This window comes from Bos grunniens, chromosome 15 (genome assembly GCF_055505025.1).
Source record: "Bos grunniens cultivar Pamir isolate PY7600 chromosome 15, Bosgru_T2T1.0, whole genome shotgun sequence".
Lineage (NCBI taxonomy): Eukaryota > Metazoa > Chordata > Mammalia > Artiodactyla > Bovidae > Bos > Bos grunniens.
This window is the reverse complement of record NC_141179.1, coordinates 80,170,978-80,185,605: the sequence shown is the minus strand read 5'-3', so window position 1 is coordinate 80,185,605 and position 14,628 is coordinate 80,170,978. Positions and strand designations below refer to the sequence as shown.

At 37.7% G+C, this 14,628-nt stretch overlaps 2 pseudogenes; one reads left to right on the top strand and one right to left on the bottom strand.

The window, feature by feature from the left end:
* The first annotated feature begins 4,286 nt into the window (after positions 1-4,286).
* On the top strand, positions 4,287-5,243 carry LOC147358688 (olfactory receptor 8U3-like; annotated as a pseudogene).
* Positions 5,244-13,109: 7,866 nt separating this feature from the next.
* On the bottom strand, positions 13,110-14,034 carry LOC147358687 (olfactory receptor 5M9-like; annotated as a pseudogene).
* Positions 14,035-14,628: the final 594 nt, after the last annotated feature.

Sequence of the window (14,628 nt, the reverse complement as noted above, 5' to 3'; positions counted from 1 at the left end):
TCAACTGAAGACAGAAAGGATGGAAACGGGGAAACTAGCTGAAAGGATGATGGATAAAAACACGGAGTAGCATTTTAGCTGGTAAAATAAGTTGGATTCCAGATGAACTGGAAGGTAACACCACTCTGAATTTCTCCAAATCAAGAGTGACTCAAGGTATTTTCCTGGAGCAATCATAGGATTCAGAGGAGTTTGACAGGAACAGACTTGAGAAAGGAAAGTAATGGTATTAGAAATGCAATTTTGGACACTAAATCTAAGATGCTTAGTGCACTACCAAGTAAAGACATCAATCTGATGTTGAATATGAGAGTTTAGAATTCAGAATGTACTAAGGTGAAGAGTTACGTTGGGAACAATTTGCATATGGACACTGTTAAATGGAATACGACTGAATGAAATTAACAAGTAAAGGAAAATGTGTAGATATAAACAGATGAAATTGACCAAGACTTGAACTTATGTCTGTCCAACATTTAGAGGTCAAGGCAATAAAGAGAAAGCAGCAATAAAATTGAGGATAAACATTCAGGGAAAAATTCAGGGGGGCATGAAAATTCAAATGTGAGAAAATTCATCAAGGAAGGAAAAACTATGGCAAATATGGTGATAGATTAAATAGCATGATCTTTTTAAGTGGACTTTATATTGAATAATGGGAATAAAAGAATGACTGGAATGATTTCATGAGGAGTGGGAGGACATACACTGGAGGCAGCATATGAACATAAACAACTTTGCAAAGAACAGTGCTGCAAAAAAAAAAAAGATAATTTTGCAGTAAAGTAAGTACAAGGCTATGTTTTTTTTTTTTTTTTTCCAGTAGTCATGTACAGATGAGATGGTTGGACTGTAAAGAAGACTGAGGGTCAAAGAATTTATTCTTTCAAATTGTAATGCTGGAGAAGATTCTTGAGAGTCCTTGGACTACAAGGAGATCAAACCAATTAATCCTAAAGTAAATTAAACCTGAATATTCATTGGAAGGAGTGATGCTGAATCTGAAGCTCCAATACTTTGGCCACCTGATCTGAGAGCCAACTCATTGGTAAAGACCTTGATGCTGAGAAAGTTTGAGGGCAGGAGGAGAAGGAGGCAAGAGAGGATGAGATGGTTGGATGGCATCACTGACTGAATGTACATGAGTTTGAGCAAACTCTTGGAGATAGTGAAAGACAGGGAAGACTGGCATGCTGCTGTCCATGGGGTTGAAACGTGATCATGCCATCGTGATTATCTGAGTCATGAAGAGCTTTTTTGTATAGTGCTTCTGTGTATTCTTGCCACCTCCTCTTTATATCTTCTGCTTCTCTTAGGTTCATACCATTGCTGTCTTTTATTGAGCCCATCTTTGCATACCTAATGCAAAATTAAAGCAAATTCTATAACCAGTGGGGTTTATGTCCCTAATCCTACCCCACTGGTTGTAGAATTTGCTTTAATTTTGCATTAGATATGCAGTTCTTCATCTGAAGAGTCTACCAACTTTGAATAGAGTAGGACTGTAGTAGTATTTGTGAAAAGAAAATGGAATATGAGTGGATCCATGCAGTTCAAACCCGTGTTGTTCAGGTGTCAACTATAATTTATTTATTTTCTTAAAAAACATTTTCTTTTCATAAAGTAAAGCATATATAAAAATGCCCTAAAAGTTTTCTAAAACTCTAAACTCATGGATTTTATTGAGATATTTTAGTAAATGAGTTGATACTTTTAAAGTCTTGTTATTATAAATTAATAAGAAGGAGATGGATTATTTAATTAATACTATTAGGGGAATTAGTTCGCTGTATGGAAAAACAATAGCTTAGATTCCATAACTCTCTTTTTCCAAGCCTCTACACTTTTCACAATTTAAAGGAAAGTAGATGATCCTGCCTAACTCTTCCCCAGCTGGATGAAGCTGACATGTATACACAATAATGAAATACCTTTCTTAGCCCACCCCAAATAAAATATCCTCTTTGACTTCTGCCCAAGACTTGGGTTTCCTTTAGAAGAAAACACTTTACTTATGAAACTGTAGAACCCAATTCCTAAGGCAGAAGAGCATTTGTATGTGTGAGTATTGTCTCTCTCAGGGGAAACTTCTGATGGTTTAAAAAAATGTAAAAATTAGACATTTGTGGATGAAAGTAATTCACAAAATAGGGAAGTTTTTTTTTTTTTTTTTAATTGATGAGGCTGTGTGAGTTTGGCATCTTTTTCCTTTTATTACAAAGAAGAAATATAAGAAAATAAGCCTGATTTCAATGTATGCTCAATGAAAAGTAACTCAGTAGCAAAATATCTGTTAATTACCTCTAAAATATCCAAACTGATATTTATCATGGAAGACCAAAGTGAGACTAAAGTTATTATATTAACATAATGGAAATGGGAATGATGTTCAGATCAATATTTTATCATTTTTTCCATTCTTTTGCCAGAATGGTGAGCTGTTGTGCCAGTAGCTCTGTTAAGATGTCTGCTCAGGAAGATAAGTTAGTTAAAACAACACCTTTCACAAGCTAGGTTTTGCCTCCAGCTAGAGGAAAATAAATGGATAGGGGAAAACAGTTTTCACGTGACATTTTATATATGTACTTATGTGTAAGTATGCGTGTGTTTGTATATATGCATATGTATGTATATATGTATGTGGTGCTGGTTTAGTTGCTAAGTCGTGTCTGACTCTTGTGATCCCATGGACTGTAGCCCAGCAAGCTCCTCTGTCCATTGGATTCTCCAGGCAAGAATACTGGAGTAGGTTGACATTTCTTTCTCCAGGGGATCTTCCCAACACAGGAATCGAACCTGGGTCTCCTGCATTGCAGGCAGATGATTTACCATATATGTATGTATGTGTGTGTATATATATAGGCTTCTCCAGTGGCTCAGCAGTAAAGAGTCTGCCTGCAGTTCAGGAGCCAAAGGAGATGCAGGTTCGATTCCTGGGTTGGGAAGGTTCCCACCAAAGTATTCTTGCCTGGAGAATCCTGTGGGTAGAGGACCTTTGCAGACTACGATTCATAGTGTCACAAAGAGTCAGACACAACTGAAGTGACTTAACACACACAAGTATATACACATAGGTGCATGTGTATTTTTTTTTTTTTTTTTTTTTATGGAAAACACATTGGGTACAAGTCATCGCATTAAGCTGAGTCAATAGAAAGAGGAGAAAAAACTGAAAGGACACATTTTCTGACTACTCACAGTAACTTGTTAAAGAACAACAACTAGAAACAAAGCTTCCCTTTGATAAAATGTTTAGGGGAAAAGTAAGGGATTATTCTTTCTATTTTGCACACTTCATTTTAATTTGCTATGCTGAAATTTTTCTTTTTAACTTTACTCCTGAAATTAAAATTAGCTAGTTATCTTCCTTAGCCTCGGAAGTGAAAAGAGGCATAGAACTCTCAAAAACAACATTATGCAAGTTGAACATTATGATAGGAATAGCATTTCCATATAATTGCTATTTCTCTTGTCAAAGAGATGGCTACCTTTCAAAAGCAGGAGTGCATGCTACTGTTACACTAAAAATTTACCAGATAATTTAGAAAGCATTCCTGATTATAAGTGTTGAAAATAATTAATGTAAACTATTTGTTATTGTTCACTCACTCAGTCATGTCTGGCTCTTTGTGACCCCATGGGCTGCAGCATGCCAGCCTTCCCTGTCCTTCACTATCTCCTGGAGATTGCTCAAACACATGTCCATTGAGTAAATGATTATCAAAAACTCTACTTTTTAACATATGTGCATTCTAACTCTAACTACAAGTGTACTTTATCACTTTTAGAAAGTAGCATTTGAAAAGGAATCCAAAATTAATTGCCTCCATTTTTCTATCCATTGACTATCCTGTTTAGCTTTGTATTGTTATATTTAGCATAATGTACATTTGTTAAAATAAAATATATGTCTATTAAAACAGATAAAATATTACATATTAAAATTTTGCTCCACTGAGAAGTAAATTCTGGGAGCAGGATATTTAACAACATCTTTATTCTCTCTATTATTTAATATAACTAAAAATAATCTAAACCTAAAATATCCCATATTTTTATAAACATTATTTTTATTAAACCTCAATTTTTGGCTTCAGAAAATTATAAATAGTCAAACAGGAGAGTTTGAGAGGGGATATATTTATTTGTTCTGATATTCTGCTTCAATGAGCAATAATTTCTCAAGTTAAAACATGCACGTTTTGGCATCTGATGACAATTCCTTACTCCTGACAACTTATCTATCTTTACCTTGTCTCTTTTCCGCAGTTCAGAGACTAGAACACATGATTGAAGAGAATATTACCAGGGTGATGGAATTCATTCTTTTGGGTTTTTCAGTCCAGAGAGAGATTGAAATGCTTCTCTTTCTTCTCATTTTAGTGGTATATTATCTGACTCTGGTGGGAAACATTGGCCTGACTTCCTTAATCCAGTTGGATCCTCACCTTCACACACCCATGTATTTTTTTCTCAGTGATCTGGCCTTTGTAGACTTTTGTTACTCCTCATCAATAGCCCCAAAGTTCCTGGAGACCCTCCTGACCAAGCACAGGTCCATATCTCTCTATGCATGTGTGACACAGCTGGGCTTTTTCCTAAACTTCTTGGTTTTGGAGATGTTTCTTCTTGCAGTAATGGCTTATGACTGCTATGTGGCCATCTGTGATCCTCTTCTCTACATGGTGATCATGTCCCAAAAGGTGTGCATGCAACTGGTTGCAGGCCCTTACTGATACAGCTTTTCTGTTGCTTTCCTCCACACAGTTGTTACTTTTCAATTGATTTACTGTGGCCCCAATGCTATTAATCACTTGTATTATGATGATGTCCCTTTGATGGCCCTTGCATGCTCAGAAACCAGCCTCAAAAAGATCTTGATTTTTATCTTTGCTGGATTCAACATGATCAGCTCTTTGACCACGGTGCTTATTTCTTACCTATACACTGTGGCTGCCATCCTGAGAATCCAATCTGCAGAAGGGAGGCTCAAAGCATCCTCAACCTGTGGTTCTCATCTGACTGCTGTCACTATATTCTACGGGACTCTGATCTTCATGTATCTGCAGCCCAAATCAAACCATTCCCTTGACACAGACAAAATGGCCTCTGTCTTCTACACAATAGTCATTCCTATGTTGAATCCCATGATCTACAGCCTGAGAAACCAAGAGGTAAAAAATGCCTTGAGGAAAGCCTTTGAAAAATGTTATTTTCTGTCTCTAATAAACATTAGAATGTAACTTGTAACACTGTCTTGGAATTATACCACATGCCGATATGTTGTTTTTATTATCTTTGATAGGTTAATTTTACCATTTTTGTATGAGCAAAATGACGTTGCACATGTGTTCTATTTTTCATAGAATTTATAAGATGAAAGGTTTAAAAGATTATAATGCATATTTTTAACAAATTGCTACTATTTGCATATGAGTCGGACACGACTGAGCGACTTCACTTTCACTTTTCACTTTCATGCATTGGAGAAGGAAATGGCAACCCACTCCAGTGTTCTTGTCTGGAGAATCCCAGGGATGGGGGAGCCTGGTGGGTTGCCCTCTATGGGGTTGCACAGAGTCGGACACGACTGAAGCGACCTAGCAGCAGCAGCAGCAGCAGCATATGTGACACTTGATAGTTTTGACCTGGATAGTTTCTATTTTACTGATAATAAGAGTTAGCCACTGCTTTCAAAAATGCTTCTATTTTATACATTGTGGAGACAGAAAAAGGGAGGTGGTAAAGGAAGTTTCTTGTCCATCCCCATGTCATTCCACGCAGTAGCTCTTCCTCAACTGTATCCTGTCTGCTAAAAATCATTCCTCTTTGCTTCTGACTCCCACTAGATTCACTGTTAGTTACTCTCTGTAATTCCTTGGTTCTCATGTTCAAAAAGATGTCATTATTTGACATGCAGATCTGGGAATCAGGGTCAGCTTTTGGAAAGTCATACTCTTTTTCTGTATCAAAACAAAAATGAAGACATAACCCTATATTCCCTCAGCAAAGCTTAAGATCTTTTTATATTTTAGGAATTTGAAGAAATTATAATTGGTTGAAGGTATAGGAAGTGGTAGTTTAAAACCAAGTTATAAATGTGGTTGCTGTCAGATGTCAGGAATATAGTTTTATGTTGGGGTGGTTGTAAAGTGATGCAATCTAAGACCCACTTAAACCATCAACTGGAATTTTTTTTTTTTTTAATTTAGATTCAAATATTTGGTGTCTACCACATGGGTGATATTGTGAGATATTCTTGTAGGGCAAAATCAAATACATTCCTGAATATGCTGAACAGTTTGCTATTTTTGGAAATACTGCCCCCCCCAAAAAAAAAACAAAAACAAAAACATAATCATATAAGTTATTCAGAAAATTTTAGCTTATTTTATCCAAGTTATCTTAGTACACATTTCATTGTTAGATTTCAGATTTATGTGAAGACATCAATATTGCCATGTTAAATTATTTATATTAAACTTTATTTTAGTATATGCCTCTATTTTAATATATGCATTTAATATAAGCCATTGTTAAAGCAGTGACAAGGTGTTCTAAGTGGAGGTAAATTGTACAAATTCTGAAGAGAAGCAGTGAATTACAATCCTGATTTTCAAGTTCTTAAATCAACTTCTTTCGGAGTCAGGGAGCATAGTTTATGAGAAATCAATCTTGGAAATCATGACTGTCAATTGCCAAAGATAAAACTCAAGAAAAGAGAACATCTGTGTTGCTGCTATTTTTTTAATAATTCCAAAAGTATAATTTAAATAGTTAAAAGCACAGCAGCGAGCTTCTATAGTAAACTGCAGAGTAAGGGCTGAACCTGAGATTGGCAATGTGAGAAGGGTTTAAAGGTCAGTGAATCTTTCAAAAGGAACCCAGTGCCCCTTCTGGGTAGCACACTGGATTCAGGGGAGGTTGCTGCAAAACCACATGTTTACCAAAGAAACTTCAGATACAGTTAAAAAGCTCCAAGAGCAGAAAGGATGATAGCCTGGGAGACTAAAAAAGACTAAAGTAAAACCAAAGTTCTAACATTGAAACAAAACTGTAAAGAAATATATTAGTTTCATCAGTCTGCATTAACAAAGTACCACACACTCATTGATTTAGAACAACACAAATGTATTTTCTCACATTTCCTAAGCCTACAAGTCCGAAGTCAAGGTATTGGCAGAACCATCCTCTCTATGAAGCTCTAGGGGAGGTTCCTTCCTTGTTTTTTCAAGCTGCTAGTGGTCCCAGGCATTCCTTGCCTTGTAAGCATCTTTCCAGTCTCTGCTGTCTTCTCATGATCATCTTCCCTCTACATCTGTGTCCAGATTCCTTCATTCCTGTAAGGACATAACTCACACGGGATTAACAGTCCACCTTACTTCAGTATGACTTCATATTAACAATTGCATCTTCAACGACCCTATATCCAAATGCTGACCCTATAACCCAATGATCCTATAACCAAACTCTGAAGTTCTTCAGGTTAGGAACTTAACACATCTTTTGGGGGAACAATTTCACTCATTATAAGTGCATGTGTGTGCATGCTCAGTTGTGTTTGACTCTGTGTGACCCTATGGACTGTAACCCACCAGGCTCCTCTGTCCATGGGATTTTCCAGGCAAGAATACTGGAGTGGGTTGCCATTTCCTTCTCCAGGGGATGTTCCCCCAGGGATTGAAACCATGTTTCTTGCCTACCAGATGATTCTTTACTGCTGAGCCAGTGGAGAAGCCCCACTAATAAGTAAGGACAGTTAAAGATGTGCTGGCTGAAATGTATCGTGAAAACGCACTTTATCTACACCTGCAAGCACAGTGCAGAAAGAAAAAAAAAAAATAGCTGAGATTTTCTAAGCTTAAGAAAGAGACCTGTAAGTACCTAAAAATGCTAGCAAAATGGCCTAGATGACAGGTCAAAAGGGATCCAAAACCATTTAATGTGAAAACTGGAGGTCTTAAGACTTCCCTGGTGTCTTAAAAAGCCCAAGGATTCATCAAGTTGTTAGGACAAAGGGGTATACAGCCTAATATCTGAGATAGATCAGAAGTGTGAGTTTTCTCCTTCTAGTTAAGACAGAATACAAGATGACCTTCTCTCAGTACCAGAATCGTTTCTGAAGAGACTTGATCATTCTCAGGTAAAAATCGTCCTAGTGAGTGGTAAGATGCAGAGGTGAAGTGCCAAGGATATGTTTATGGAAAGTATTAGAAAAGCAAATATAACACTATAGCTAAGTGAACTCCCAAGATGCAGTGACTTAATAAAGTAATTTATTCCTTTCTCAGACAGAAGTATGAGTTAAGGGGTTTGGGAAGGGAAATTAGACCCTCAATATATGTTTTCCATCTTTATCTAAAAAGTGATCATTTCAGTGGCAACATTTTCAAGTGGAAAGGAAGAGAAAAAAAGTCCGTATCTAATGGCTTTAACATACAGAAGGTGATCTCTAGGTTTTAGGCACCACTTTCTACTGATGGCTCATTGCCAAGACTTGTCAACATTATGTATCCCACTGACAAGGGGCAATGGGAATGGTGGTGAACAGCTGGATGACAAAGGTTTTACTTATAAAAAAAAATCAAATAGTGGACACTGAGGAATATGTTTGCCATAAGCATCACAGAAAATGTGATCTTAAAGGGTAAAATTATAATGATCTCTGTCAATATAATTGTTTCTTGAGCAGCCTATCATTTCATATGTGACACCAACTTGTTAGAAGCAAACTTGGGTGATTTGAAAACATTAAAAAAAAAAAAAAAACTTTGTTAATGTAGTTTCCAATACTAATCAAATGGTACTCTTTCTTCCTGCTCAGAACCTAAAGTTATGAAAAGGAACTCTCCTCCCACCATTTGCCTTTTCTCAGAACCAATCTGAGGGAATGTGGCTTGTGGGCAATTAGTAAATTAGCCTGAGTAACAATACTTTCTGTGCTTAAATGAATACACCTTTCCAGTGATATTACCACAAGTAAATGTTACTTCTCAGAGTCTTTCTACACATGTTCAATTGTCCACCCCTTTTAATTGGATTAGCCCTTAAACAAGAATAAACTCATTCATGCAGAATTACTTCTGATTTGCTTTTATGCTGGTATTATTAGCAAGAGTCAACAAGGACAAAAAATGTATTCCACTTATATTAAGAATGAAGGTAGAATAAGTGGACACCAATCAACATAAATTGAATAGTAAACTTGTAATCAGATCCCAATGGATACCAGTTTGAGCTGTGCTGATCACATTTTAACACATGTCTAGTGCAATGGCATTCAGTTTTACAGAGATTCTTATCTGATTGATCCACTCTAGTTATTAAAAGCTTGACTTATTTTTGAGATTAGTTGTTTGTCAGTTGCTTCATTTGCTATTATTTTCTCCCATTCTGAGGGCTGTCTTTTCACCTTGCTGATAGTTTCCTTTGATGTGCAGAAGCTTTTAAGGTTAATTAGGTCCCATTTGTTTATTTTTGCTTTTATTTCCGATATTCTGGGAGGTGGGTCATAGAGGATCCTGCTGTGATGTATGTCAGAGAGTGTTTTGCCTATGTTCTCTCTAGGAGTTTTATAGTTTCTGGTCTTATGTTTAGATCTTTAATCCATTTTGAGTTTATTTTTGTGTATGGTGTTAGAATACAAGCAACTCCTACAGCTCAACTCCAGAAAAATAAATGACTCAATCAAAAAATGGGCCAAAGAACTAAATAGACATTTCTCCAAAGAAGACATACAGATGGCTAACGAACACATGAAAAGATGCTCAACATCACTCATTATCAGAGAAATGCAAATCAAGACCACTATGAGGTACCATTTCACACCAGTCAGAATGGCTGCGATCCAAAAGTCTACAAGCAATAAATGCTGGAGAGGGTGTGGAGAAAAGGGAACCCTCTTACACTGTTGGTGGGAATGCAAATTAGTACAGCCACTATGGAGAACAGTGTGGAGATTCCTTAAAAAACTGGAAATAGAACTGCCTTATGATCCAGCAATCCCACTGCTGGGCATACACACTGAGGAAACCAGAAGGGAAAGAGACACGTGTACCCCAATATTCATCGAAGCACTGTTTATAATAGCCAGGACATGGAAGCAACCTAGATGCCCATCAGCAGATGAATGGATAAGAAAGCTGTGGTACATATACACAATGGAGTATTACTCAGCCATGAAAAAGAATGCATTTGAATCAGTTCTAATGAGGTGGATGAAACTGGAGCCTATTATACAGAGTGAAGTAAGCCAGAAGGAAAAACACCAATACAGTATACTAACGCATATATATGGAATTTAGAAAGATGCTAACAATAACCCTGTGTACGAGACAGCAAAAGAGACACTTATGTATGGAACAGTCTTATGGACTCTGTGGGAGAGGGAGAGGGTGGGAAGATTTGGGAGAATGGCATTGAAACATGTAAAATATCATGTATGAAATGAGATGCCAGTCCAGGTTCAATGCACGATACTGGATGCTTGGGGCTAGTGCACTGGGACAACCCAGAGGGATGGTATGGGGAGGGAGGAGGGAGGAGGGTTCAGGATGGGGAGCACATATATACCTGTGATGGATTCATTTTGATATTTGGCAAAACTAATACAATTATGTAAAGTTTAAAAATAAAATAAAATTAAAAAAAAAAAAGCTTGACTTAAGCAGCTAAACCAGAGAAGGCAATGGCACCCCACTCCAGTACTCTTCCTGGAAAATCCCATGGACGGAGGAGCCTGGTAGGCTGTAGTCCATAGGGTCGCTAGGAGTCCGACTCGACTGAGGGACTTCACTTTCACTTTTCACTTTCATGCATTGGAGAAGGAAATGGCAACACACTCCAGTGTTCTTGCCTGGAGAATCCCAGGGATGGGGGAACTGGTGGGCTGCCATCTATGGGGTCACACAGAGTCGGACACGACTGAAGTGACTTAGCAGTAGCAGCAACAAGCAGCTAAACACAGACCTAAGTATGTAATGCTAGTGACAAGAATTTGGAATCAAACAATAGCTTCATCATAGCAATCAAATGTTTAACAGGACATTCTTCTGATTAAAAGTTAGATTTTAAATGACAAAAATCCATATTGCTTCATCTTTTTAAACTATGAGAAGGACATGATAGGCTTTAGTCATGAATATTTCACCTATTTAAGTTAATAAAGAGAAAAACAACTAGTCAAAATCCAAATCAAAGAGTGGAATCATGGTGAGTCACCAGATTGTTTGAAACACAAATAGTGTTAATTCTAGAGCAAAACATACTGAGAATTAATCTTCTGAATTCATGACACTAGTTTGCCAGGGTCCGGCCCCTGTGGATCCAGGGAATTCAAAGGGGAGACAGCTTCGTTGATAAGTATACAATAGAATTAAAGATATAAAGAGTGGTTAAATAAGGATAGCTCAGTGAGAAAATTCAGTGGAGAAAAGAGGCTGAATAACTTCGTTTATGTGGAAAGCTAATAAAATTCCAAGACAAGGAATTTGCATCACCTACATAGGCCGCAGGCGTCGTCCCATTCTGCCGAAGGAGAAGAGATACTAATTAAGGCCTCCCCGGTCAGATCTTAGAAGCCCAGGCATAATTAGTAGGCTTGATGAGCCTCCACTCTATAGATGGGAATTCAGCCAGAAGGTGAGAGAAAGAATGACATGGGGAGACCAAGCTTAGGTGAAAAAGGCCCATACTTTATTTTCCAAAGTAGTATTTATACCTTAAGTTGTGCATAGAGGACAATAGGGGAAGGGGTAGAGTCATGCAAGGACAGCAGTCCTTGATCCTTATCGAAGCCAGGCTTTCAAACTTATCATATGCAAAAGTTTAGGTGATTTACGTCATCTTCTGGCCAGGAGGCCTGTTAACATTTTATGACCTTTTCTTCAGAAAACTTATTTTTCTTTAAAGGTGATTATTCTAAAGTTAGGCGCCACCCTCTGAAAGCATTAGATAAAGTTGCATTCCTATAGGGCAAAGGTGTGGTGGGCTATAACAAGAAGAGAATTAACTCAAGGGTCCAAGGTTACAAACATTAAAGCTACTACTTACATTGCTATATACCAATTATATCAATCAATACACTCCCAGGGACACAGTAGGTAAGGGATATGGAAACTTAGCAGCAAACACTGGCCCAACAAGTGAAAAACCCTTCACCAATACAAGTTCTAATCAATCTTTTAACTGCTCAAAGGAATCTGTATTTAGACAGTTTAGAACATCTCATGCCTCTCATGGTTGGGAGGCTGTGAACAATCACATGTGGCTGGAAGAACCTGTTCAGGCAGGCTAGAGGACTTCCAAAGGAGTTGGTAGGTTGAAACACGCTTGTCACGCCCAGGAACTTTATTAACTGGAGCTGTAAGTTAACTCTTTTTCAGAGAGAGGTGGTGGGGGACAGTCTCCTGTAAAGTCAGAGGTGTAGGTGAGAGCACAAAGCAGTAAAGTAGGCAGACTCTGGTTTTGGGGGTAGGTGCTCTAGAATTTCCACGGGGACTCCTGAGGCTCGATCCTGCCTTTACGTATGCCGAGCCTCCTTCCTCATGACCTTTGCCACGGGCAGAGTTCCTCACGGCTCCCGGCACTAGTTGAAGATTCTGAATACATTTTTGTTTTTAAAAGTCCATGCATGTATGAATGTTATTGAAGGCTTTCTTGGTAAATGAGAATTCACCAACTTCTATATTCATGGAAAAGTGGTGAAGTCTTAATTTTTCTCATGAACTTATATATTACTTATAAAACAAGTGATGAGCAATTTTATATAGAAAATATCCTAAGAAATCATATTCAACTCTTAGAAAGATACCCTCCAAATTAGCATGTGCTTATCCAAATGTATTTATCAGTTATCCGATGACTACACTTAGCACAATTTTACATATGCTGTGACTACCAGTAATAGGTCAGGGTTAGTATGTTTGCACACGTACATAAGGGAGGCTTAGTCCTGAGAATCCATTCATGGGGTAAACCACCGCTGTGTTAGACTGGACCTCTTAGGATATTTAAGTGTTGCCGGTTTACAGTCTATTTTAAACAGGGTTATTTATATGCCTGGACATTTATAGCAGGAAGCAGCATACCTGGAATTATGTGCTGCAGGTTCACTGCCTCAAGTTTGCTTTGACGATTGCTTTGTTGACTGCCTCTTTCACATCTTTGTTCCTCAAACTGTAGATCATGGGATTCAGCATGGGAATCACTGTGATGTAAAACATGGCCACCATCTTCCCCTGCTCCACAGACTCTTCAGTGGGCCTCCTGAGAGGAGAGTCCCATAAAACATGGTAACAGCTGTCAGGTGGGACCCACACGTGGAGAATGCCTTCCTCCTGCCATCGGCAGAGCGCATGTGCAGCACGGACGCTATGATGAGGGTATAGGAACTGAGAACCACTGAGAGGGAATATGTGAAATTAATCCCAGAAATAACAATCATAGTGCATTCTTTAATGTGGACCCCTCCACAGGCAATCTTGATAAGAGGAGGGTCAGCACAATAGAAGTGGTTGATTTCAAAGTTTCCACAGAAGCACAGGCCATATGTCCACAGTGTGCAGATTAGGCTAAAAGAGAACCCATCATCTTGTCACAGAGATGAGACAAGCACAGACAGTCCTGGACATTTTACTGCCATAAGGGAGAGGGTTGCAGATGGCCATGTAGCGATCAAAGGCCATCACAGCCAAGATATATACTTCCACGTGGACAAGGGCTATGAAGAAGTAATGCTGCACCAAACACCCCACATAGGAAATGGGTTTTGTCTGATAGTAAGTTTTCCAGCATCTTCAAAGTAACATTGGAAGAGAACCACACATCCACAAAAGACAAATGACTCAAGAAAAAGTACATGGGGCTCTGAAGCTGGAGGCTGATGATGATCAAAATAATCATACCAATGTTCCCTATCAGAGTGATCATGTAAACTACTAGAAACACCACAAAAAAGAGAACTTGAAGCTCCTGATGACTGGTCAAGCCCGGAAGAACAAATTCTGTCACATCTGTGAAATTTGGCATTGCCATCACTTAGATCCAGTCTGCAGTGCCTATGGACAAATTAAAAGAAATGAATGGATTTATTTTATTCTTGAAAATTTTGAGTCATGTTTATTAGTAGTATTCTAGTTCAAATGATATAAAAATCAATGTAGACTTTGCACAAAGTCTAATATAAGATTATATCATCACATTTATTTCCTTTAATAGGCCTTATAGGTAATTATTGCAATATTTATTAGTTTCTTAACTCTAAAATAGACAATTACATTCATATACTACTAGTATTAGACACTTATTTTTGCTAAATTATTACAATGATATTAACTTCATAGAGTTCCAGTAAAAGTAAAGCTAGACTGAGAGTCATTAGAGAATGACTAAATCCATTTCAACGTATTGTCTTATAGAAAAAGACTTGAGACTCATAAATGTAAATATTCAACCAAGGTCAGACAACCACTTTGTGCCGAACAGGGAAGTAAGAAGAGTGAATCACTGAAGTTCCACTGAATACTAATTTTGTGTATGATGGTTGCCTCTCATTGTCAGTATTAATACAAATACACATGCAATATTAACTTACTCATTTTCCTTTGACTTGGAAGATATCCTTTTTTT